At 41.6% G+C, this 27,713-nt stretch overlaps 1 protein-coding gene across 1 annotated transcript in view; it reads left to right on the top strand.

Moving 5' to 3' along the window:
* Positions 1-2,914: 2,914 nt before the first annotated feature.
* The window catches only part of RGS17 (regulator of G protein signaling 17), a 90,605-nt gene continuing 65,806 nt past the window's right edge, over positions 2,915-27,713 (top strand). Inside the window, exon 1 of the mRNA XM_059176728.1 lies at positions 2,915-3,081. The gene's annotated coding sequence lies outside the window, so the exon portion shown is untranslated. The remainder of the gene's footprint in view (positions 3,082-27,713) is intronic.

Genomic DNA, 27,713 nt, shown 5'->3' on the forward strand with positions numbered 1-27,713 from the left:
TATTTATTCATTCAATCACAAATTCACCCGCTAAATCCTGAGTATATATGGAGGGCCAAATCTTGTTCGGAGCACTAGAGATAAAACAGGGTAAAGTCCAGGCAAAGCTCTCAAGATACTTTATTCAAGAAGGGGAGAAGGAGATAATAAACAAGTAAACAAATGCAAGTTGACTCAGATAGGGAAAAGTATATGGAAGAAAATAAAGCAAGGTGATGCAAGACAGAAGAACTCTGAGGAAGGTTACATTGAGTGGTTAGGTAAAGCCTGAGTAGGTGATGCCCTAACAGAGACCTGTAAGATATGAAGGAGCCTATTCTAAAGATCTGGGGGCAGAGGACTCCAGGCAGAGGACTCAAGTACTGTAAGCTAGACTTATTCAAGAAAGTAAAAGACATAGGCTAATATGGCAACACTACACATAGCTATGGTCTATGGGAGCATAGTATAAGACACGTAGGCTGGGACAAGATTATGTAGAACCTTCTGGGCAATGGTAAGGATTAGAGGTTGCATTTAAAGTAGAATGAAAACTTGGGGTGCCTGGGTAACTCCATTGTTAAGCATGTGTCTTCGGTTCAGGTCATGATTCCAGCATCCTGGGTTTGAGCCCTGCATCGAGCTCCACAGGAAGCCTGCTTCTCCCTCTCCCACTTCCCCAGCTTGTATTCCCTCTCTCACTGTCTCTCTCTCTCCTCAAATAACTAAATAAGATCTAAAAAAAAAAAAAAAAAAATTACAATGAAAACTCACTGGAGAGTTTTAAGCAGGCACATGACATGATGTGATTATGTTTTTAATTTTTTTTTTTTTAAAGTGTATTCCACACTCAGCCTGGAGCCCAACACAGGGCTTGATCTCACAACCCTGAGATGGACACCTGAGCTTAAATCTAGAGTCGGACACCCAATGACTGAGCCACCCAGGCCCGCTGATGTAATTATGTTTTTTAAAAGATCACTCACCTGTCATTTAGAGAATGTGTTGTTTTGGGGTTGTGGAAGAGAGACTGACTGGTAGCTCTTAGGATAGTTCTTGCGAGAGGAGGTAGCTTAGGCTATGGTTATAGCAGTGGAGAGGGAAAGATATGGATGAACTAGGGATACATTGTGGAGGTTGAGACAAGGGGTCTTGCTAATTAATTAGATGTAGAGTTAAAAAAAAAAAAGGAGACAAAACAAAGGTAACTTCTAAATTTTGACTAGAGTAGCTGGGTGGAACAACTGAAAGAGGAACAGGTTTGGAGGGGGTGGATATCTGCAGTTCTCTTTTGAGATGTCTGTTAAACATAATAATAGCATATACCTTGTAGAGAAAATAAGAAACATATGTAAAACATTTGGATTAGGACCTAACACTCAGTAATGACTCAATAAATATTAACCAGTATAATTATTCTTCAAATGGAGCCATAAAGGTTGTAGAAAACATAAAAGCGTTCCGTGAGATCAAAACTGAAGATATAAATCTGGGAGTGACACACAGTTTGAGGTTGGCCAAACCATAAAACCTAATTTCTTCAACATTTCTTTGCTTAAAAAAAAAAAAAAAAAAAAAAAAAAAAATTTTTTTTTTGGTATCATGGACCAATACTTCTATAAAATCCAACAAAAATGAATTACTTTACAAATAAAATGAGACATACAAGTGCAACTGACTAATGTGCTTGGATAGCAAGGCATGCTAGGGAAGTTTCTAAATGTTGCTCTCAATTTCTGTCCTTATCTCTCATTACAGACCGGGACGGAACAATTTACAGACCAACACCAGCCCAGGGGATAGGCGTTGAAGAACACTGGTACCCAAAGCCATGCCACAGCTAGAGAAAGAAGGCCCTGGAGCAAATCCTGAAACATCTATTTAACTCAAATAGAGAGGGGGCGGGGTGGGGGGAGGCCAGGAGGGTGTTCAGTCAGGGAGCCTGGCATAAGAGTAACACTGTTTGAAAGTAGGGGCGCACACAAGCTATGGAAAATCATATATATTTACAAGTAAACAATTTTAAGTACGTATAAGAAAAAAGCCTAATCATTCCAGCCAGGAACTCACTCCTCTTCCCACAGATGTCACATCTGAAGAGAGACACCAGCTTCCCTAATTCGCCCTCACAAACACTTCAATTTAATCACGGGAGATGCAATCTAGCGCTCATGATGCATTAAGCATCCAAAGCTTCTTCACCATCAAGCTGGGCTCCGCTAGCGAATGGAACAATTATCAGTCCTGAGAGCTACCGAGCTGTCCCCAAAGGATGCTCCAGGCCCCCAGCATCAACACCTCGGTTAGTAATTCACGGCTCTTGCCTTGTCGTCGACTTTTCTCGCTCAGAACTCTGGTCCCAGCGGTCCAGACGCCTGGGACGGAATACATGCCCCCAGACCTGATCCGAAATAATTCTTTAGGGTAAAGGGTCAGATTTCTGGGAGAGGACGTCAATAAAGTTAAGAACTCCTCCTACGGTCGAGTCCTTCGGGGAGCAAAACTTGCTCGAGTCCACAGTGTCCCGAAGCCCCACGCAGGGACGGCTTCCCCGGGGACCCCGCTTCTGCAGCTCCTCCCTCTCTAGGACGAGCCCCGGGTTTCCAGCCGCCTCCGCCGGAGCACGAGAAACCGCGCGGACTGCGGGCGGACGGGTAGTTGAAGGCGCCCAGGAGCCAGAGCCTCTCCGATCCGGGAAGGCTCCCGGGTCCCCGCGGCTCCCGCGGAGCTCCGCCGAGCCCCCCGCTCCGTGGGCGCGGAGCCGAGGCGGGCGCGCCGGGGCCCGGCCGCCGGGAGGGGCGGGGCCGTGACTCACGCGGCCGCGCGCCGGGGGCAGCCGCGGCACCTCGGGCCGAGCCGGGCGAGGGGCTGCGCCCGCCGCGGGGCGCATGCGCGCTGCCGAGCGGCTCCCGCTCGCTCCCCGCCCACCCTCCCTCCTCCCCTTCCCCTCTCCCCTCCATCCTCGCCTCTCTCGGTCTCTTCTCGCCCGCTGGGTGCTGAAGTTGGGCGGATGGCAGCAGACCCGCTCCGCTAGAGGACCGAGCAGCCGAGCCTCGCGCCCCCGGACCCCTCGGTGCGCTGCCCACACCTCCAGGCGACTGGGTAAGATGCTGCCTCTGAAACCGAGCGGTGCTAAGTAAATGACACCAAAATGTCTGCTTTGCACCGATGCATGAATTTTGAAAAGGTGGCGGCTGGGGGAGGTGAAGGAAAGAGGGGGCGGAGAGTGCCACTGCCGGAGCCCGAGCAAGGGCGGCTGCGGGCGCGGGGGGTCTCGGCGCCGGCGGGAGGGAGCGGGGTCCGCGCCGCAGGTTTGGGAAGTTGAATCCCGCGTTGCTGCCACCGCGCGGTCCGCTCGCCGCCCTCCAGCTGCCGCGGAGGGGCTGGGCGAGTGTCCTGCCCGCCCGGGGAGCCCTCGGTCGGGTCCGAGGCGGCGAGCTGGGCGCCTTCGCGGAACCCGCAGAGAGGGCCGGGGGGCGGCGGGGGACCCCGCGGGGGCGCGAGGTCCTGCGGGGTTTTCGTGGTGGTTTGTTAGGAAACCGAATGTGAAATTCACGGTGCCCCGTCGACCGATCCCCTCGGGGTGGTGGTTTTTTTTTTTTTTTTCCTTTCTTTACCTTCAGGTGAATGCACTGAGCAGGTGGGGAAGGTGTAAGCCACAGGGGTTGCCGAAATGCACACCTAGAGCGTCGGTGAGCCGAGTGTGCGAGCGTGTGTGTGCGTGTGTGTGTGTGGATGTAGGGCGTGCGGGTCTCTTTTGTTCCTCCCCTCCCGCTAGTCGTAGGAAAGGGAGTTCTCGGGTGCTGGGTTTCGGGTAGATTTCACAGCCTCGGGGGCACCAGCAGGAGGAACGCCCACCAAGCCCCCGAGCCGCTGCCCGGGTGGGTGTATCCGAGCCTCCCCGGCCGGGGGTGCCGAGGATTCTGCTGATTGTCGATGGAATCGGTTGAATCGCCGCCTCTTCGCTAGCCTCCTTCCTCCTCTTCGCTTCTCGTGCTGCGGCAGAGTCTGCCTGCAGACGTTCGGCCGTTTCCCCTTCTCCCTACCTCCCTGTCTCCGTGAAAAATGTCGGAGGACTGGAGGATGGCGGAGGGACCGAGCCGGCCTCGGAAGCCGCGGCCGGGGAGATGCTCCTCGCGAGCGGGAGGCTGTGGGCAGCGCGTCCCGGGCAGCCCGCGCCAGCCTCGGGTGTCGCGGGGCTTCTGGAGACGGAGAGGGGGTCGCCTGGCCAAAAGGATGCCCGCCGTTCGGGGACCGCCCTGCGTGCTCAGCCTCCATCCCGAGCCCGGGACGCTGCTCACCTGGGACAATCTCGGTCGCTCCGGGGAAGACGGACCCTGGCTCCTGGCATAGTTTTCCTAACCTCCCTGACCCTTCGATAAATGCCTCCTTCTTTAAAAGAGTCTCCGGAAGGTTTGTCCAGAGAACTTTGCAGGCTTCCCAGTTTCTTTCTTTCTTTCTTCCTTGTTAGATTATGTCACAGGGAGATTATTTCCACCATGGGAAGGCTATCGTCAATAATAGAGAGAAATCTTATAGTTTGGTTCCCATTTCGAATAAACATTTCTGAGCCTGGATGTCATCTGAATTTCTGGCGTTCATACATACTGGTTTTCGGAGTAATGAATCCTTCTGAAATCATTTAATTGGAGATACAAGAAACAGTTCTTATTGTTGTAGTGGAAAATAAAGTTTTCCTGCTAGTCGTCTATCTCCTAGACATTATGTATATTAAATAATTTTGAAAACTGAAACACTTTAAATTGTATTTGTTTCTAAAGCCTTTTGTAGCAATAATAGCAGGTACCCGTGAAATGTACATTATAGCCTTAATATTAAGTGCAAAGGTGATTTGTACTCATTACTTTAAATGAATGAGCCGTTTGACCTCCTCCAGTTCAGTTACTGTTATTAAGCCATTTCTTCTGTTAGCATGAACTAAAACAGTAATTAGCACACTCACAGGAGAGTAGATTTACTGAGTATTTTTATAATCTTAAAAAACTATTTAGAGAAACCATGGGAGGGTAGTATATGATTTTTGAAGATGACAAAACAAGTGTTCATTACTATGAAAAGATTGGATGGTATCGTTTATTAAATAAGATGAATCTCTGTGGCAGTGACGTCTGATCCCAGAACTAAGGGCACTCATCCTTCCTCCTAGATTTGTAGTCTGAAAGATAAAGAAAAGCACCTAGTTTACAAACAACTTAAGGTATCTGTTGTACATACTTAGATCTTTTTGGCTCTGGTTTCTCAGTGATTCCTTGGTGTTTAGTTCCCCTGGAAGTGAATTAACAAGGAGAGTTAATTTGCTGTCCATGTTCAATTCTAAGGCATCTCAGCTTTTCCTTCTCAAATAGGTAACCCTTTGCTTTTAGGGATCTCCCTGCAAGATCCAAATTTATTTGAACTCAATATTGAAAGTCTAAGTCATTGTCATTCATATGGACTTCTTACAATTTTTCTTAATAAGAATATTCTTAACATTTTTCTATCACTAGGGCCTGGGACTTTGTAGACAAGGAAAAATATATACTTATTTATAATATATATATTCTCACTTAGTTGATCTTATTAAAACAGCCAAGTAAAAGTAAATGATCTAGGTCTAAATTGATAAAAATTTTGGTTGACTCGTAAGTTAAAAAGTAAGAAAGCATTTACCTGTTAATCTATAGCTGTGAAGACAATAGCCTTCACGTTAGAAGACATTTGCTGAAAGACATGAGGTTTTCTGGAAAAGTGGAAGGTGGGCACAGACAAAGAGGTATGGAGCCAAGAAGAATGGAATTCCATCCAACTGCATTTTTGTTAAGAATCCTTGTTCTGATAGTCCAGTTCTGCTTACTTAACAATAAAAATATTGTACCACCCAGGAAAGCAACCATACAGCCTGTGCTGAGTGTAATACTATATGATGTGTAAAAAAGCATTTGAGTTCATCTGACTAGTATAATTAGAGTAAAATATGAATGCATTGTAGAGGCTTCAAATTGTATGACACTTACAGGGGGGTGTCCTGGATCCTCAGAAATATTATAAGTTTTTACGGAAATTAAAAAAAAAATTCCTTAGATGTATGTAGCCAGGACTTTCAGTGTTAGTCTGACAGTCTCATCTTCCCTCTCCACTTAACCCCCAAAGACTTTCCTAATATCCAAAGAAAGTATTTTAGACTGGTTCTCCTGCTGTTGTGCCAACACCTAGTACAATAGCTGGCAAAAGGCAGCTAAATAAGTATTTCCTAAATGAATAAATGTTGCAGAATTAACGTGGCTCATGAAAGCCTTTGGGATGACATTTATTAAAAGGAGTGCTCGTGCTCATTGCTAAGTACACTAGTGTAAGATCATAAAGATTCTGTTCATGGTCCAACATCATTGAAGAAAGCAATTTTTAGAATCATCACTTTGTGAATATGCTTACTTTAATATAACATTTATATTCTTGATTTGTTTACAAATTATAAAGGTACTAAATGTTTATTTTAGAATCTCTAGAGCCCATAAAAATATATGAAATGGAAAATTTTAAATTGCATGGGCAGACATGGATATGATAAATAGAAACTTTAGGTCAAGCTGACCTTAGCTTATGTCCTCGCTTTTCCATGAAAGAGCTTTCTCCGCGTGGTCAATTTACTTACCTGTTCTGTGTCTCGGTTTCTTCCACAAGGATAAAGACCCACCTCCTAAGATGTTTATAAGCATAACTGTAAGGCAGTGTATATAAGGTGCTGAACATGTGCTTGGCCTAGGCTAAGAACTTAGAATTATTTCAATGCCTAAGGAATTGCTATTGAAGTTACACATAACGCATACTATTTTTTAAAGAATTAGAATTATATTGTAGAATTTCATACTTGCTTTTTAAAAAAATAGCATTACTTTCTTGGTGTGTCCCAAAAAATTAAAACTGATATTTAATGCCAGTTTTGGTAGGTTTAATACACTTAGTGATTGGAAAATAATTCAATGTATGGATGTCTTAATTTACGTAGCCATTGTTTTATTTTTAGATTTTTATGTTATTCCCCATATTTTACTATTGTAACTGATGTACATTCTTATGCCTGGCTTTTGTCTGTATATCTGTTTAGCATGTGTGTGTGTGTGTGTGAGTGTGTAGGCTTGATGCTTGGCCAGAACCCCTGGTTCTCACCAACATAAGATCATCTTTTGAAAAATCTTCGCTAATTTGATAGACGAAAATGGTATTTTTCAAACTTTTATTTCTTTTGTTACTAAAAATGGTAATAACTTTTTTGACATGTACTTTTTTTTTTCCTTTTCCTCTTTAAGGAAGGATTATTCAAGTCTTTTGCCTATTTTTTTCTATTGGTATTCTGGTGTATTTTTCTTATTTATTTAAGGGCTAACGTGAATTTTTAAAAATGGCAGGAGCAAACAAAGAAAGGAAATGCTTAGTGACAGAGAGGACATGTGGCAGAGACTTCAGAGATCCTTGTGGCTCAACCAGACTCCAACTCAGCTGGAGAGAAGCAAACAGCAAAGTCTGGAGATGGATCAGCCACAGGATTAGGGCTGCTGTGCTGTCCAGAACATAGTGCCACCTCCTACTGTACCTGGGCTTTCCAAAGTGTCCAGTTCCTTCCAGAAGCCCAGGGTCACTTAATAGTTAGGGTCTGCTGTTTTTTTCTTTTGACACTGTGCACACATACAGTTACACCTTTCTATATGATCAGTTCCTGGGTTTTCATGGATGATTTCTGTCATTGCCAGTGCTGTAGGAGAATCTTTGGGTTTTCCTGAGATTTAAAAGGAAATATAGGAGTAGCTGGAGGACCTGCAGGGCATTCATTGCAGTTTCTCATCCGAATGCAATCAGTGAAGTTGAATTATAAAACCGTATCAGATTGGAATTTTGTCTTATCTGAAATTTTCAGCTGGATGTAAAATTAAATGGTAAAAATCTAATCTCTTAATGAATTCTATATCTATAGTGTTTCATGGGATTCAGCATTCTTATAAGCGCCTGGCTTTAACTTTTTAAATTCTATAACTTTTGACAAATTTGGTTTCAAAAGTTTGAATACTTAGCTGAAAAAAATTCTGCAGAGTCTCTTAGATAAGAAACTACCCAGAAAGGGTAAATTGTTATATGACTGCTGGTTCTGATTTATCAAATATAGTAAAACCTCAGTAATTCAGCATCAGTGAATTTGGAATTTATAATGAACAGGAGGCCCCAATAGGAAAAGCAGTAAGTTGTAGTGGAACAGGAAATCTTGTTTCAAAGAGAATCGGACTTGAATTCTTGCTCTACTCTTTACTAGATATCTGGGCTTTTTCTTTATATAAATGTTTCATACTTGAAATTCTGGCTTAAGTAATAAATATCTAAAAGCTCTTTGAATTTCATAAACTTTGTGTTTGAGATTGTTTTAAATCTGTGTCAAAAATATAATTTTATTATAGACAATGAATGTGGTTCGCAAAGCAAATATTTACTTCCTTGTATTAGGTCACAGGCTTTTCATGTACTGCTGATTGTCTATTGAAATACAAAGGTTATAATTCAAGAGCTATGACATTACAATAAAACAGACACAACCCAAGGGAAATTATGACATAAATGAAATGAGCAGGTAAGTGTTTATTTCATTTCTTCAATTATCTCAGGTCTTCCCATGGTATAGTGAGTTAAATCCAGTGGAAATTCTTTGTTAAAGTTGACAACACCATCTCTATTTACTTCTAGTCTCAGTGAAAGGCAGGGGCTCATTTTAGTGTATTATGAAAGGCTATCTAATCTAGCGATTTTCTGAGTCAGTTTTGGTTCTAGGAAGACAAACCCATGTCTCTACCCTATTTCTCTCACCTCTTCTACTTATTCAGGCTTCAGCTAATCAAAATCAACAAATATTTGAAAGTCCACTATGTAAAAAGTGGCAATCTGTGTGATTTAATTAGAAAATGTGAAAAAAAAAAAAGCACGTGGAAAATCACCCTTGAGAGAAAGGCGCTTTTTTAGGAGGACAAAAAAAATAAATCAATAAATCCTTTTAAAAATATGTTAAAATAAAAGGAAAGTTGGACCATCAATTTACATCTGATATATAAGGCTGAAGTATTTGGAGAACTTAATTAAATAAATATTGTGGAAAAGTAAAATTCAGATTTTCCACTTTTTCATGACAAAATATGTAAAGAAATCATTAACTATTGTTTTGAGCAAGTAAGTAAATAGAAATCTTGGGTAGCTGAGAAAAACGGGTGATGAGACATTTCTCTGTGGATTGTGGATATTTCTACATAATTTTTCACAAAATAAATATTTTGCCTCGTTGGGAAAAGATAATTGTACGGTAGCATCGGAAATCATGTACTTTGCTTCTTAGCCTAAAAGGCCTCCACCTAAAAAAAAAAAAAAGGAAGAAAGAAAGACACATTTTTAAAGCAAGGAATGTAATTCCATAGAATGAGCCCAGATTTGGGATTCAAATAACCAGAGATTTAGCCTTAACCTTGTTGAGACTTGGTATCATCATCTATAGAACTGAAGACTTGATAGTGTATACCTCAAAAATATACAAGGATTAAATGAAATTATGTCTGCAAAAATGCTTCAAATACTGACAGTCACTATGCAAGTGTTAGACACTTTATTAGGGTCAAGTAATTTAAATTAATCCAAGAAACATCATGTAGATGGTAGGTGCTTGAAGGGATTTTAATTTCTTGCCAGTATTTGTCTTCAATAGTGGTCTTTATTAATGTTGAAGTTATTTTCTGTGTGTTTGCTATCGTATCCTTTCCTGACCAGTTTGTGGAACCCACCAGTGAACCAAATATCCATTTACTCATAAACACTCCTGAGCACCTACTGCTTGTCAGACTCTCTGATAAGATTTTTGAATGCAAGAATTAAGTCAACATGGCCCCTTTGTGCAAGGACTTCACATTTAAATTCTTCAGTGTATTGTTTTGTTTCCATCTAGTGAGCACTGATCATCTGTTTATAAATCGTAACTAAATACCAGGGGAATGTCATGAGTAAGGATCTCTTTCGGATTTAGCAGTCTTCAGCAGATTGACCTCAAAGTGTAGACTTCACTCCCCCAAATGAGAGCAGCCAAGCCGAGACTCAGATAAGGGGAAGCGACAGCAGGAAGGGGCTCCCCCTGGCAGATGACTTCACCACCCACCTCCACAGGCCCACAACAAAAGACTGGAGGCTTCCTGTTCTTTGGGAATCCATCCCAGCTCCCATGTCTCTCCTTAAAGTAAAGAAAATGCCTGTACACATCTGTACTGTGCCCTTTCCCCCACCCCTCACTTAAAAATGATCCTGGATGATCATTACAGTGTAATTTAAGGTACATTAAAGTGTTGGGGGAGGAGTGAGCAATGGGAATCCGAGACAGGGATAGCTCCCACTTTCCTTAGGATTCACATTTCCTGTGTCACAAAAATACAAAATTTCATCCTGATTCTATCATAGTTCCTTCTTTGATAGTACTTTTTTGTAATGTAGTATATTGACCAGAAATCCAGAATGCCCTTTTCAGATTTAAAAAAAATAAAATTACATTTGATTTTGGAGAAAGAAAACTGTCTTGAGTACCTACTTGTTGAAATCATTAGGCTATTCTAGATGTATCCTGATCTAGGAAGATTTGAGACCATTTATAAAATCGGGGTAAAGACTTCAAATCCTCCCTAGAAAAATGCGAATGGATAGTTAATTTACCTACATGTAGTAATGAAAGACATTGACATTTTGAATGAAGTAACTTGAAGGTGAGCTACACCCTCATGTCAGCCACTAAATTTAACTTGCTTGTCATTAAGCCTTTAACTGGGCTGTTAATAAGTAACCATAGGTGATAATCTGAGATTTGAACTTATTTTTTTCTCAGTTTATTTCTACTCAGCACTACCAGACCGTCCAGCATTTTCCTATGCCCTGTGAGTTTAGTACAATCAAGACTTACATGTGGGGCGCCTGGGTGGCTCAGTGGTTTAAGCCTCTGCCTTCGGCTCAGGTCATGATCTCAGGATCCTGGGATCGAGTCCTACATCGGGCTCTCTGCTCAGAGGGGAGCCTGCTTCCTTTCTCTCTCTCTGCCTGCCTCTCTGCCTACTTGTGATCTCTCTCTCTCTATCAAAAAAATATATTAAAAAAAAAAAAAAGACTTACATGAAAACAACGGAGAAAGCAGTATCTTTTATGGGGGCACTAAGGCATAGACGTACTATAAAGCAATATAGTGACCTAGATAACTTACTTATGACTAACTGAATGCTGTAATTGGAGTATTAAAAACTCTAAATTAGAGTATTAAATATTCCATTGTGAATTGCAGTCTTCACCTACTGTGTGGGTGAAACTTGACTTTTGACCTTTTATCTCTTTGTATTATTATTAGTATGATTGGTAATATAAGTATTATTTCTAAATAGATAAATTGAAAAGGAAGGAGTAGCAATTCTTTTTGTATCTTTAATGATTTACAGAAAATAGGTGTTTGTTATTTTATATAATTTTTAGAGTAGTTACGTAATTTTTGCCTGAAAATTAAAACATATCAAGACCTCAAATATTAAATCTATCAGGAAAAGAAAAGAAAACAAAACAACCCAGCTGTTTTATTCTCTTCTGGTAGTCAGGAATAAACGGACTTGATTTTCATATCTCTGTTAGTTCACGAGTAAATAGTATTGGCCATTTTGATTCAAGCTCTCAGAGTCCGTATTTCCCTAGTTTGCTCATGTCCAGTCTTCAGTTTTTGCTGTTGAAGAAGTATTTTCGACCAAATTATCTATAGTAAGATAATGCCTGTGCTTCATGACCCACCCATATTTATATAATATGGGTGGAATTATATAATATATATAGATATATAATATATAATTATATATAATATTATATAATATTTAGTGGAAGGATATATTTATGTATCATGTTTAATGCTAAAAACCAAAAGATAGAGAATCCTTATTCACTGGTATTGTCTTCAAAGTTTAATATTTTGAACAGGTAATTTTATGGGTCAATGCCTGAGAGTATGGATGCATTTCCCCTTTTTGTTCATTGGTTGATAGTGAGAAACAGACCTGCCCCTGTGTAATCGTAGCCAAAGATGCATGCATTAGCGTACAAGAAGAAAAACCAATGAGATAAGAAGGAAAGTAAGTAAAAGGAAGACAGGGTCAGCAAACAAGACCATTAGCTAAAAACTCATTATATCTTCAAGTACAATATCATTCAATACATTATTATATAATTCTGCTATATTATGTAACCACTTCCAATTTCATGAATTCATGTGACCTAATCTTAAGAAGGTGATTTTTTTTCATTAATTCCGTAATTTCATTGACTGAACATCTGAGTAATGCAAGTGGTGTTTTATGATGTAGAATTTCATTAAAGAAATGTTAATTCCAGGAAGGAAAAAATGGGAAGCACTTTTCTTGACCTGGCATAAGTTAAGTTGAATAGTTAAAAATACTTATAGGTAATACCAAAATTTACTCACATCTATTAAAAATCTGCTCCAAATTTTTCTTTTTAAATATAACTACTCCAAAGTCCATCTTACATAAAATCACTGTTATTTTCACGATATAAAGAGACCTTTACTTTTTTTTGAGACCTTTACATTTTGACTTAAAATACCAGCAATGAATAAATGCATATGCTAAGATTTGTTTATTGAGCAGTGGGCAGTGCAGTGGCTTAGCGGTGAAACTGTTTATTAAGATTTTGGTTGGGGTGTGGGGAGTGACAAGTGTGCTCGGAGAAGATTATGTGCTCATTGTCATTGAGCTTGTTTTTAAGAAAATGTGCATTTATGGCTTAGTAGGATCTCTGAACAGAGTTACTCAGTGATGCTGCTGGTTACAACCAGAATCAGCTTTGGCATTTGGTGTGCTGACCTCTGACCCATAGCCCTGGGAGTTCTAGCCTGGTGGATTTCAGGGAAGAAGAAAGAGTTCATGTGCTGGAGGTAGAGCCCACAACCCAAAACATGAAATCAGAGGCAGGCAGAAATAAGAGAGAGAGAGAAATAACAGAGAGAGTGATCTTTTGGTGCATCTATAAATACTTTCTGATTTTCCAAGGATTTACATTAGATTGCCAAGTTTTCTTCAGGTTTAGCTTGTCATCAGTTTCACCTTTTTTGTTTCCTGGCTCCTTACTTGTAATTAATGCAACTAATTAGAGCCCTACTATAGCTGGGAATAGTAAAATTAAATAAGCCAAAGCTAAGACGTAAGGGCCTAGAGACCCGCTGAAGAAACAAATACGTATGTAACTTGCTATCGCTCTTCTGTTCTAGGAGGGACACAAAGTGCTGTGAAAACTCAGGCACTTTTAATTAATTTTTGATGGCCAAACCCAGGATCCGGCAAAAGTCTCATAGAGGTTGTGACATTTTTCTCAAGTTATTGAAAGGTAGATTTTTGACAGGCAAACAGGCAAACAAAGGCCTTCTCGGCTCAAAGACAATGTAAATAAAGGTGCAGAACCAGGAGCATTCGAAAAATGCTTTGTGGCACAGTTTTCCAGAAGCGTATAGTACATGCAGGGAGTCACAAGATGGTAAGGCCGGAAAGGAGGCAGGCTCTGGTGGGCCTTGAGATCAGGGTGAGGAGCCAGCCAGGCACAGCGCGCCAGCCCGTAGCACCATGCAAGGAGCGAGTGCAGCCGTAGGACCTGTTTTCATCAGGCCTGTCCACGGTGGGGAGCTGGAGGGAAGCAGGAACAGGATTTTAGCTGTCCAGGTGAGAGAAGCGGAGCCCCCCGACTGGGAAACGGAGAAGGGGCTCAACCCACGGTCGCGGGCAATGACATTGTGAGACCACGTTCAACTCCGAGCCTAAGGACTTGGTCACCAGTGAGATGTAGAAGATGGGAAAGGCACCTCAGAGCCGAGCTGGAGGGTCTGAGCCTGTGTCTGGGTAATTCAGACCCCACCGAGATGTGAAAACAACATGTTGAAGCTGGGGAGGATGTAAGCTGAGTTTACTTCGAGAAATAATCTCACGTTCGCGTCAGAGTTAAAAACCTTGCTGATGGCGGAAGCAACAGGTCCGCCCTTGGGCTGTGTCCACAGAGGCACACGGTGTCTAGAGTGAAGCTGGGGACAGATCTGTTCTGCATATTCAAACCACAGCTGGACTGTTGTTATTTTGAATTTCTTTCCTCCCGAACAAGGTGGTTGAAGGTTTGCAATACACGTGGTAAAATTAACAGAATCCAGTAGTTCATGGAAGAAGTGATTGGAGGACTTTCTCCTTTCTGAACCTGGGATAGAGTGGTTCCTCTTAGAGAATACGTGTATTTCACCGTTTGGAGACGAGTCATGTGAATAATTAGATCAATTAAAAATTGCCCCAGTGATAGAAGGGGAATAATATAACCACCTGGCAGACTTGTAAAGAGATAATTTGTGAAGAGGCCCTGGCACACGTTGGCATTCAGTGCATCTTAGCTCTTAATGTTACTCTTAAGAACAGCATTGGGGGCGCCCGGGTGGCTCAGTTGATTAAGCGTCTGACTTGATTTCAGCTCAGGTCGTGATCTCAGGAGCTGAGATTGAGGCCTGCTTTGGGCTCCCTGCTCAGAGAGGCGTCTGCTTGAGATTCTGTCCCTCTGCCCCCCTCCTGTGCTCAAATAAATAAAGCTTTTTTTAAAAAAAAAAAAAAAATAGCATTAGAGGGGCACCTAGGTAGCTCAGTGGGTTAAAGCCTCTGCCTTTGGCTCAGGTCATGATCCCAGGGTCCTGGGATCAAGCCCTGCATCGGGCTGTCTGCTCAGCAGGGAGCCTGCTTCCTCCTCTCTCTCTCTGCCTGCCTCTCTGCCTGCTTGTGGTCTCTGTCTGTCAGATAAATAAATAAAATCTTGGGGAAAAAATAACATTAGAACCGGGAGGCATGTGTCATAGAGATGGATTTTGCCATCCTATTGGAAATAACTTTTTTAACAGTCAAAACCGGCTACTTAGATGGGCTGCTTTGAAAGGCAGTTTGCTATTGAATGCGTGGTGGACACGCACTTGGCAAAGACGTTATACAGAGGAGATTTAAGGATTGGGCGGGTCAGAGAACTGCAGGACTTCATTCTGACTCAGGTTCAAATGTTCCAGGGGATTTGGAACGTGAACTCGGGAGAGACGCCGCGGCTGGAAGTACAGTTCAAAAATCCTTTACTTAAAAGTGACCGTAGTAGGTGATCGCCAAGAACAGCAGTGTAGAGAGCGGTGAGAGCTGGGAGTAGAATCCTAAAGTCTGCCTGCATTGAACGGGCCAGAGGGGAAAGAAGGAAACTGAAACACACACGCGTGCACACTCGCACACTCACACGTAAGATGGTCAGGATGAAAAAAGTAACATGTGAAAAGGAGAGCAAAGACACTGTAGTTGGCCATGAAACCAGGGAAGTGGAGTTGCTTTTAACCAACTTGATTTGTATTTATAGTAGTCTTCCCAAAAGGTGTGGAAAAGGGAGACAGGTTGATGAAGGAGGAGCAGCTGAGTTATGTCATGGGGCCGAGAGGGTAAGACTGGGACTGAGGTAGCACGTGGGACTTTGCATGGAGGAAGTTGTTTGTGACTGTGCGGAAGGCACTTGTGATTAATGATTTATCCATCATCTATTTCCAAAAGGTCTGAGGCGGCTTAAATAAAAGCACTTTCACACAGGGCAACGAAAGCGAAACAAAATAGAGATAAGGGGTCGCAAAGAGAAATAAATGTGGGAGAAGGTAGACATCCCATAAAACATGGACAGGCTATTGTAACGGGAGCACTAGGTTTTACCTCTGGGGTTCCAGCAGCCAAAATGAAAGGGTTGCAGGACAGGTTACCTATAACTCATTGCTTAATGAAAGAAAAACAGTTTTCCAGAAGTTTTATCTCCTGGAGCTAAATTCCATGAAGAGTATATCCCATTGACTCTTTTTTTTTTTAAGATTTTATTTATTTACTTGACAAAGAAAGAGAGAGAGAGAGAGAGAAAAAGCAGGAAAGCACAGCAGCGGGGATCAGCAGGCAGAGGAAGAAGCAGGCTCCCCGCTGAGCAGGGAGCCCAGATGCAGGGCTCAATCCCAGGACCCTGGGATCATGACCTGAGCTGAAGGCAGTTGCTTAACCAACTGAGTCACCCAGGCGCCCCACATTGATTCTTAAGGAAGGAAAAGTGACATATTAGACAATGAGATCAACGATGTTTCCGCTTGAAGATGCAGATTTGATTTGAATTGCTGTTTCTTTTTTAAACCCTTGAAGGTCAAGTATGTGGCATTAAGTCTGTGAAAGACTAGCTGGGCATCAGAAGACTCCTGAGTCTGAAAAATCAGCATTTAGGACCGCATTAAAGAGGAGGTCATCCGAGAAGGGAGAAAGCAGAGTAGTTCAGGGAACAGGAACATGAGGGAGGAAAGGCTCTAAGTGCCTTACAGCCTCCCTGCTCTCCGCATTTGCTACTTCCTCTGCCTAAGAAACTCCCCCCTGATCCTTCTCATCATTCAGATTTCAGTTCAAATGTCACTTCTTCCAAGAGACCCTTTCTGGACTCTCTGCCTCGTGTTGTTCCTAACAGCAATCTGCTTTGTCAAATTCATAGCGTTTACTGCTCTCTTAAATTCTGATCAGTCTCCTTCATCCCGTAGGGCAGAATGTACACTAGCACAAGGAGCAATGCCAAGGGCAGAATAGGTGTGCAGTGCGTGAAAGGGATGGGTGCTTTGTGGATGGGGAACAGCTCAGCTCGCCTAGATGCCGTCGCTAAACGGAGGTAGTGCTGGAACAGTAAGTTCTCCCTAAAGCGGTAGCTGAGAAGAGAATACGGATTGTAATAATGACATAGTTGTACTGGGAATTTTAAGGACCCGGAGGTTTAAAAGAAGAGCACAGATGCTCGCTACATTTTCCTTTCTACTCACAAGCAGCCTTGGCACTAATAGGAATGGGAAGTTCATGAATAGTCGTTGATCATGTTTCTAAGGGGCAGAGTCTAGGAAAAGCACAAAGGACCCTACATGGTGGCAAATTCCCTTTCTCTCTCCTTCATTAAGATTATTTAATATCACCCATTTACATTTTGAAGAGTATCTTTCAAAAGTATCTTATGCTGTTTAAGCATAAATAATTTAGCAGGACTCTTTGTAAGACTGATTAGCTATGAGGTACATTTTCTTTTAGGATCCCTCCTGACAGCGAACAATAAAACCCCTACAGAGTTTAATGTGTGTGTGAGCACATGTGGGTAAGGAGTGCATGGTGTGTGTGGCAGAAAAGAATGCATCAAAACTGGGGCACCAGGGTGGCTCATTGGGTTAAACCTCTGCCTTCCGCTCAGGTCATGATCTCAGGGTGCTGGGATTGAGCCCTGCATGGGGCTCTCTGCTCAGCAGGGAGCCTGCTTCCCCCTCTCTCTCTGCCTGCCTACTTGTGATGTGTCAAATAAATAAATAATCTTTTTTAAAAAAAAAAAAAAAGGAATGCATCAAAATTGCCTAAAATGTAAATCAAGTCACTGACATGCAAAGAGAAAAGCAGAGGTGCCAGATGAGGGAAGACCCTTAGTAATGAAGGACTAGGAAGCCGTTGAGAGACTGGACCCAGAATGGGAACCCAGCAGCAGAGATGAACTTTTTGAAAGAACTAAGGAGAGGACTTGACTGGAGAAGGGTAACAGCAGCCTCAGGTGGGGAGTAGAGTCGAGGAGGACCTTTTTTAAACATTTATTTTGGGTGTAGAGAGGACAAAATTTTTTGGCAGTGAGAAGCAAAATTTATCAATGGAGAAGTTTTGGGGAAAATGCCATAGATTTATCCGGAGAACTCATTTTATTCATTCTTGAAAATTTTAAAATGTTTCTGTATCAAAATAAAAACAAATATATAATATTACTCATTCATTCATTCAAGGTCAGTCCTGGTACTTGGAAGAAATTTTGATTATTTAGCCCTATTTTGAGCTTTGCCTCCGGACTCCGGGGTAAAGTGAGCAGTTCCAAGGGAGTGGAATTTCCCCAAGGTTGTGGGCAGGCGAGGGATTTAGAACCATGGAGCATAATAAACTCAAAAGGCACCTTGAAACCATCTGAGTCCACGGAAATAATGGGTTCTTTTTCCCCTCCTCTCCTCATCACTAATATTTTAACTCATAGCCAGAAGAAAGATTCCTGGGACAACTATTACAAATTGGGTTTTCCCTAATGGCTTTACTGGAGGCCTCCAAAATGACAAGACGCATTTGCAGCTTCGAAGACAGAATAAATTCTCATTCTAGTTTTCCTTGCATGCTGAATGAGAAGCTTTAATCATAATATTAACTGTATTACTTAGTCAATTTTTTGATGAAGTGTTTGGTTGTTAAAACAAAGTAAACAGACTTTCCTAATTATAATTTGTTAAATCATTCCACATAGGGATGTCCGACCTAATGTTGCCAGTGTTTAATGAGCATAAGTAAATTACCATAGAGTCAACTGAGTAAGAATACAAGTTTAAAAAATGGAAATTAGCGTTAAAAAGAAAAGCAGTCACCTCACAGACTCACTGGGAAGGCAGTCTTTTGAATGCAAAGTGAAGTAAGGACCATTTTCATACGTGTTCATTCTTCTATTTGAAGACAGAACGGTGACCTGTCATTCAAACATAGGGGAATAAACAGGAAACTGAAGCTCGGATAATAACAATGAAAGGAAGAAATCAGTGTTTAACTGCAAATCTTGCAAGCTACGAAGCAGAAGTTATATTCATAATCTGTGATATTTTGTTGTTTCTAACACTGCACTGCATTTGGCTTTTATAGGAATAATCTGAGAATGAAGAATAAGTGATTTGGGGGAAAAGTTGTAAGTAAAATGGATTGTGATTGATCGAGAGACAGAATTTCTGTGCATCACTCATGCAGTAAAGTTTCTCTTTTAACAAATATGCAGGGTCCTGGGATGAGCCCCGCATCGGGCTCCTGGCTCAGCGGGAAGCCTGCTTCTCCCTCTCCCACTCCCCCTACTTGTGTTCCCTCTCTCCATGTGTCTCTCTTTGTCAAATAAATAAATAAATTTTTAAAAAGTACTTATTGAGCATTTACTATGTTCCAGGCACTGTTCTGAGAGATTCAGATTTATTAGAGAACAAAATGCACAAAAATGCCTGCCTCCTTGAGCCATACTGTTAGATCTTTGATTTTTTTTTAGTAGATTCCTAGAGGGAATCATTTGTAAAACGCTTGGGATCCTTATAAAGCAGGACTATAAAAAAAATGTATATTCTTTATATATACGTTCTTTCACTCCTATACTAGGTGGGCAAGTAAGTGATGCTGAGTAGGCATGTACCAAAGACATGGTAGCTGTATCAGATTGGAATGTAATGGGAATTTTCTAGACCTTAATTCTTTTTTTAGAATTATTTATTTATTTGACAGAGAGAGAGAGAAAGGTAGCGAGAGAGGGAATCCAAGAGGGTACATAAGGGAAGTGGAAGGGGGAGAAGCTGGCTCCCCATTGAGCAGGACCCTGGGATCATGGCCTGAGCCAAAGGCAGAGACTTATTGACTGAGCCCCCCAGGCTCCTCTAGACCTTAATTATTTTAAAAATTGGCATGACCTGTATCCGTTCATTTCAAACCAATATGTTGAACTACTACTAATGTATTAATTGCAAGTCAGAAAATACTGGAACGCGAGGTCAGAGGAAGGAGACTGCATTCCCCTACCTTCTTTCATTCAAAGAAATATAAAGTTTTGGACACAAGGGGGAGAAGTGAGCTCATTTTTCTTAGGCTACAAATCTGACTTCCCTCCAGGATTTTCCCAGGAAGGAGCTTCCTGTTTTATCTTCATCCCTTAGCTGTTTCTTGCATTTGGCTGCCAAACTTGCTTAATAGTGTTCTGTGCTCTGAGGTACATTTCAGAGAATTTAGAGCATAATTAACTGAAGTAGGAGAATTCCGAGGTATATCAGAAAATACAGATCACATTTAACAGAGGTAGAAAACCGAAAGGAATAAGTTCCTGAAATGCGTATTTAGACAGTAAGATAGGAATGTGGTTTTATTGTGTCTCAGCTCTGGAAAAATTATGTATGAAGTTGTGTAATGTGCAGAGCCAGCATGGGAGTGAAATGAATAAAAATGAATAAAGCTATAAAAGAGAAGAAGCAGAGGAAGCTTAAAAGTTACAAGGAAGGATATGGTGCTCCCCACTCCCCCCACCCCTTTGGACAGGTGATTAGCAAATTGCCTTGTAACTGACATGTACTCATGTACATGAGTTTCCAATTATATTACAGGAGAAGCAATATTTCCTGGAAGAGCTGGTTTGGGGCAATCCGAGTGCCCCTTTTACCTGTGATTTGTCTCAGTTCGTAATGGCACATACAGAATCACAGGATGGCTTTGTTTTCAAGGATGGCACTGAAGCAAGAAATGACGAGTTATCAAGAGCTGTTAGGGATTTGATTGTTGCCAAGGGGAAATGAAGGAGAGACATCTGAATGTGTTCCTGGAAAAATAAGTAAGGGTAGCTATGCTTTGGTTGCTACTTTATTTGTGTTTCAATAATGGACTTAAGAACACATTACGAGTATTCTGCTACCACTTGCAGTAATTTAAGGCTAAACAGAGCAAGTGATATTTTTACAGCTGGGACTTTAACGTGTTTTTTTTTTTTTTCAAGTGATGTGTTGCTCAGGTGGAATTAAAATTTGATTATCCCCATGCGTATTGATAGAAAAGATAGTATAGACTTTAAGAGGCTTATTATGTAATTGTTGTATACAAATAGCATGAAAAATTCATCATGGAATTTATTTAGTTTAACTTTCAAGATCAATTAAAGGCTTCATGGAGAGATGAGATCAGCTCAAGTGAAGTGTTACATGTGTTTTTGACACTTCAGACATAACTATTATATTAGGTATTGGGAAAAAACATGGCACCTGGGGCTAGGCTTACTGAACTGCCGAAATGTCTGTTTAATCTTGACGGATTCAGGAGGGTCAAGTTCTCACTCTAGCTGCAAAGAGGTCCAGTGAGCTCGTGAATCTTAGCAGGACAAAGAATTGTGATACTCAGATAGCATCACCATCAGTCTCACCAGGACATTTCTGGTGGCTTCCATTCATCATTTAGGATTGCTGATCCACAGTGGACCACGATGCCTCACTCAGCAGTGAATCCTCTCCCCAAGAAGGAAGATTCTGAAAGCAGACTCCATGTCAGTTGAGGACCAGCCTCTTCCTCCCTTTTCTTCTACCACTCTTCTTACCTGCAAAGACCAATCTTCCTGACCTGCAGAAAATGGTTTCTCTGCTGCTGCTTCCAAGCCTTTGCTCAGACTTTTTTCTGTCTGGAATGCTATACATGTTTGCCTTCACTTTTCTAAATCCTGACCATCTTTTAAGGTCTAAGCAAAAGTCCTAAGACCTTCATGAATTCTTGTTTGGCCGCCTCAGAGAGACCTGTCTCTCCACTGAAACTGCCTGCATCGCACAAAGACACTTGCATTCTTGTCTTCTCCATGCGCAAACCCTTCTCCTTCCCACGTTCTTATGAGAGGGTGGCATCTATGCAGTCACTCATGCTGGAACACCAGGAGTTGACCTTGAGCTTCCTCTCACTCACATCCGGCTCCTAACTAATCGATCCCTAACCTAGGCTTTAATTTACCTCTCAAGTACTTCTTACCTCTGTCCCATTTCTCCATTTCTGTTCTCCCCAGTCACCATCATCATCTTGCCCGGACCACTGCAGTAGCCTCCTGCCCACGTTATCACATTGTTCCACCTGTTCGGCCCACTGGTGCCAGCATGACCAACATGTGACATCTGTTGCTACTTTACACTCAGAAAACGTGCCATACCTCCCCATCACCTACAGATGAAATCCAAATGCTCTGCAGGGCCCTCTCCATGATTCCTCCCTGCCTAATTTTCTCCAGTTGCTGTTACTTTTCAGGTACCTTATGCCCTAGTCACACTGAATGAATGAATGGGTAGACGGATGGATGAATGAATGAATGAATCCTTAAGAAAATAAGCCATGCTGGTATAAGCCGCCTTGTTTTTCCTCATGCCGTTGCCTCTGGATGAAAGGTTTTAACCTGCCTTTATCCACTTAGAAAACCTCACCTTCCATATTACTTTCAATAAAACCATCTTTCGCTACTCCTAGCCTAATTCCATGCTTGCTCTTTCACAAGTGAACACTCAGTACAGACTTTTGTGAACCCACTGCTAAGTGATAAGCTGATCAAAAGTGGGGACTGATTTGTGTTGGGGTTGGGGTGGCGGAGGTGAGGAGAACTTTTTTTTTAAATGCCCAGCATAGATAATAGGTGTCTAATAAATATCTATTTATTAGCTATCCATACAGCTGAAATCTTGCCTGTCAGCATTCTCTGGAATAGGCAGTGCTTTATAACGTAAGGTAGAGACAGAGTGCCCTCTGCTTGCCAAGTAACCTGAGATTGAGTTGGACTGATGGAGTCGGATACCTCAGACAGATTCACTGAGGTTGACCAGATTTCAAATTCCTTGAGGCTCTTCTGCCTAAGGTTAATCATTTGCTCTGAGTAGAACCCCAAGTCCTTAAAATGCCCTACAGTATGCCCACGACCTCCACTCCACCTTCTCTCCTCCATACCCTTCGGAAGTCATCACCTCCACACTCCCCTTGCTACTCTGCCCCAGCCACACAGCCTCTTAGCTGTTCGTGCAGTGGGCCAGAACATGCCTCACTCAAACCCTTTGTTCTTCCTGCCTGGAATGGTCTTCCCACAGATATCCACGTGGCTCACTCCCTTATCTCCTTTCTCTTTGTTCGGATGTCACCTTTTCTGGGACTCCTTCCTTGACCACTGTTTAAAATTGCAGGCTCCCCCAACCTTACTACCCTCCACCTTGCTTCTCTTTGTAGCACCTAGAAGTCCTATGTGATTTTTATGTCTTTTATTCATTTCTGTATTCCAGGTCCTAAAACAGAGCCTAGCTCAAAGTAGCCATTCAATAGATATTTGCTGAATAAATCAATACATCCATCTGACGTAGGCAACAACTCTTCTTGGATATTTCTCTTTGAATAATCTTTATGTCCATGAACTAATTTCAGGTCCGGCCATTGGTTAATGTCTGATCTTAGTCAAACATGTTCTGGCTTAAGAGTCATTTATGTTAGGTTTCACTCTTGGCTCTGCCACTTACTAATTCTGTGACCTTGAGCGAGTCATTGCATCTTTCTGGGTCTGGTTGTTCTCATTGATAAAACAGGGCTAAGGATACCTAGTGAATTACCTAGTGAGTTAGTATGACAAATACTTCAACAAGCAAACATGCTGGTTGGTAACTATTTTTATTTATTATCTGTGCGAGGAACCAGAGAGAAAACATGGCATAATGAATAGTCAAACAGATGTGAATTTGATGTCTGTCTCCACCGCTTATTAGCTATGTGATTCTGAGAAACTTTACCTCCTTTCCTTGAAAAAAGATATTTTATCTCAGAATTGATTAAAATATCAAAACAAGCAATATACCATGTTTCAACAATTCTATATACAGGTGGGGTTTTTTTTTTCATATTTTAACACTTTCAGAACTCAGTTTGTACTTTTACTTTACAATCAGTGATGTCTTAGGTTCAGTGAAATGTGGCATCTGCTTCAAAACTTATATGTTAAACAGGATGGTAATTATAGTTTAGACTCTCTCAGGTCACTCTGACAATTGTAAAATATTTATCTCTCTTCCCTTATTGGGAAAAATTGGCTTTCAGTGAATAATGACAAAGAAGTGAATCTTACCTTATCATGTTTAATAGCCATTATTTTGCAGGTCTCTTGAAAATGTGTTTTTTTTTTTCTGATTTTACCCAAAAGAAAATAAAACATATATTTATCTAACTTACGAACCAGAAGGTACTTTGCTCAGGCTAGTTCCTGGTAATAAGAAGAGGGCTCTTTGTTTTTCTGGGTCCCTCTCCCTATATCTTCACCTCGAGTTTGGTTTACATTTTCTCCTCCCTTTGGTTTGGTCATGGAGAACAAGAATAGAAGAATATCCTGGCAACCTCAGCAACCATACTTTAACATAATACGGTTGCTAGGAGAAGAGGGTAGTAGCCACATTTGAGAAGACACGTGATTCTGCTGGCCTGGAGGAGCCAATTGGCTGTGGCAGAAACCACCAGCCAGAGCAGCCCTTCTCCACCATGCCTTCTGTAAGGCATGGAAATAGAACTCTTCTGCCGTGCCCTGGTCAGCGGGTGGTAATATTTTATGGCCTATTTTAAATAAAATATAAACACAAAGGAAATAAAAATGTGATTACTACTAATGATATCATCATAAAGAAATAGCATATTTCAGCCCATTAGTCCTAAAACCCTCTTCTGTTACACTGAAACTACTAATGCATTGTTAAAATTGACAGTAGGCCATTACTCAAATTTTGTATCCTCTTGTATGTTTTGTGGTTTGTCGTATAGTGCCCTGGTTTTTAGTTAACAGAATTGGAGAACAGTAACTGGCCAGGACTATGTGTGTGACTGCAAGAAATTCGACACTCATTAGCCATGCTGTTTGCTCACTGGACTATAACCATTCTGAGATGGATATATACTTCCATAATGATTTGCAGAGAGAGAGCTCATTGCACAGTTCATTTTATTCATTCGACAATTATGGCTGAGATTCTACTACCAAGTGCCAGCCGCGGAGTATCAGGGCCACAGCCAAAAATAAATATTTTAAGATAGCATGCATAAAGCAAGACCCATGCACAATGAAAGTAGAATGCCTAATGTTTGCATTGCACTGTTCCTTTAGTTGAGGAGGGCACCAAAATGTTTTGGGCTTAGCCCTTATTAGCATTTGAAAGGAAGTAATACTCAGACACATAAACATTTTTGGATCCGTCTACATAGGGCAGCCCTCAGTTGGCAACTGTGATTAGGATCCTTCCCATGCTCACGGGGCCTAAGGGAACCCTGAATGACCACCGCTGCCTGTTGGATTATTTTACAGCTGTAGGAGTTAGATAGGCCTGCAAAAGCCAATGAACGATCCCCTGATAATTTTAAGAAAACTCAAATATCATCTGATTCCTACCACTTTTCATTATCTGCTTGATGGGCCTTGGACAAAGTCTGACTCCAGGATACACCAATTTCATTCCGTCACTGTGTTTCTTAGACTAAGGAATGTGTGATTCCTTTCCTCCGATTGCAAGGCCTGTATCGTTCAGCTACCCTCCGTTTTCCTTTCTCTGAAGAACCAATTAACCAGAGAGCCATGGAAGATATTCTTCGAACTCGTGAGCCTGTGGCAACTAATGCTTTGATTCTTTTTTCCCTTTGATCTAAAACATTAAAAAACGAGAACGTTGGCTTCCATTTGGGTATGCTTCAAGCCAAAATAAAAATGGATATAGGTTACAGAGCAATGAGGATATGACTTCAGTATAGAACTTAGAAACAGGTTTTTTGTTTTTTTTTTTTCCTTTCAGAAAGACTGAAGATTTATATCCCAGAAAAAGTTCTAATACAGCAAAATTTATCTACTCCTTCTCCGTCCCCAGTCACATTTTTGGGAATGTAACAACTCTAGAACTAGTCTTCCCGTATGTTCACATATGTTTGTGTATATACACACGTATTATGATTTTACTTAACTTGAAAGATGCGTTTTACCAGTGTGTGTTTTACCAGTTTGATCCCTCAGGAAAAAAAATCAGAGACAAAGTATGGCTCTAGCAGGCTACGTTTCCTCTCCTCTCTCCGGGTGTCCCATGTCTATCTCCCATCCTGGACATCCATGGTGTCCCATCCTCTGGTGTCTCCTGGTAGGACTTATGGAAGGAGCCAGGTGATAAGGCTTATTACGTCCCTTAACAGAAGGCTGTGAAGAAGCAAAAATGCCTTCGAAGTACCAAGACAGGTCACTGAGTCTGATGGAATGCCAGGCAATGAGTCTGGTGTGTTGCTGGTAGCTAGCACTTCATACTCATCTAACATAGTCACCTGGGGTCAACTCTGTGGCCACTCCTTCCAGCCTTCGTGTTCCTTTGATGAAGAGATTCTGCTGTAGGTAGAAAAGATGTCTGCCATCACTTTCAAATCAATAGCATATCATATGGCCACTAATAGATTATGCAGCAGGAGAGTGGATGTGAACCTTGAAGTCTATCAGACTAGGTTCAAATCTTAATTCCAGTGCTTAGAGCATAGGCCGTTGCTTAAATTAATTAAAACTGGACTTTTCACTTGTAAAGTGGAGAGTATTTACTCATCAGAGTTATAAAGAATAAATTGGGCAAATTAAAACAGCTAGCAATCATGTCTAGAATCTCTTAGTACCTAAACGTCTGTTCCCAGAGTTCAGCAATCCTTTGGCCACGCAGAGACCTAAACTCCGTTAATGAACTGGCCTTCGTCCCCTTGATGTCCTCTGACTCCTGGATGCTAAAACTTTGGTAAACGTTTGTCTCTGGATTGCTATTGTCTAAGCGCTGCTGGGCACATAATAGTTGTTCAATAAATGCTGGATTAAAAGAAGAAGAAATGCATGTAATGAATGTTTGTCTTTTTTCCTTGCTTTTGCTCCTAAGACATACTTGACCATTTTCTCATGCAGTCACAATACATATTTTATCAAGAGTTACACATAATAGCTGACTAGTTCACTGCTTTTCCATTATTTGTCAAGGAACAAATAAGTCAAAGTGCCCATTAAGCTATTGCATTTCATTCTTAAGTTACAGTCCAACAAGACCCTGAATTGAAAGAACCACAAAACAAACGTTTAGGTTCTGCTATCACCAATGTTATTGTTAGAGGAAGAGGCCCTGTGACAAAGAAGGGCCGTCTCTACCTTTAGCCATGTTTTTCAGATGCTTCCTACCATCTTCCTAAAATCCTTCAAAAATATCCATTTATCTGAAATAAACATGAAAGTCAGAGATTTTCAGGTTCCAAGGAAACATTCAACCTAAAGATATGAAGGCCGGTGCCGTGACCCTTTTGTCCATCAAATTTGACAGCTCAAATTTTGAATTAGGACACTTTCCCTCTAGACACACAAAATACCCTATATTTCAGAGGTTAATGGGAGCTATTATTTACATGGCCATGGCCACCATGGCCATAGAGCTATAACAGAATCATCTGTGAGCTGAAAGAGACTTGAGATTGTCATCTAGTTCCTCTTGTTAGGGGAAACGCAGGGGAAACCCAGTGAGATGAGGTGGCTGACTTCCTGTGATCAGGAAGTGAACCCAGCTCGACACCCACGATCTCTGTTTTGCAGCCGCTCTTGCTTACTGAGTGTTTAAGTGCAGAGCAAACACTTTGCTAGGCATGTTCACATGCATCACAAAATCCTCCCACTAAGGTAGTGCCATTTCTCTCATTTCTTTCTTTCTTTCTTTCTTTCTTTCTTTCTTTCTTTCTTTCTTTCTTTTCAAATGAGGAAACAGCGTAGAGAGGCTAAGTAACATCTCTGTATTACACAGCAAGTCAGGGAGACTGTCTTCAGGCTCACTGAATGCATTTTTCTTTCAACAATTCATGTCCTTTCCTACCCTGTACCTCTGTGTGTGAGGTCTCTCCTACCTGGCAGGCCTGTTGCCCTCTTCCGTCATTCTTTTTTTTTTTTTTTCTTTTAAAGATTGTATTTATTTATGAGACACACAGAGAGAGAGAGAGAAAGGGCAAGGAGGGGAGCAGAGGAAGAGGGACAAGCAGACTCCA

The sequence above is a fragment of the Mustela lutreola genome, chromosome 6, assembly GCF_030435805.1.
Source record: "Mustela lutreola isolate mMusLut2 chromosome 6, mMusLut2.pri, whole genome shotgun sequence".
NCBI classification, from domain to species: Eukaryota; Metazoa; Chordata; class Mammalia; order Carnivora; family Mustelidae; genus Mustela; species Mustela lutreola.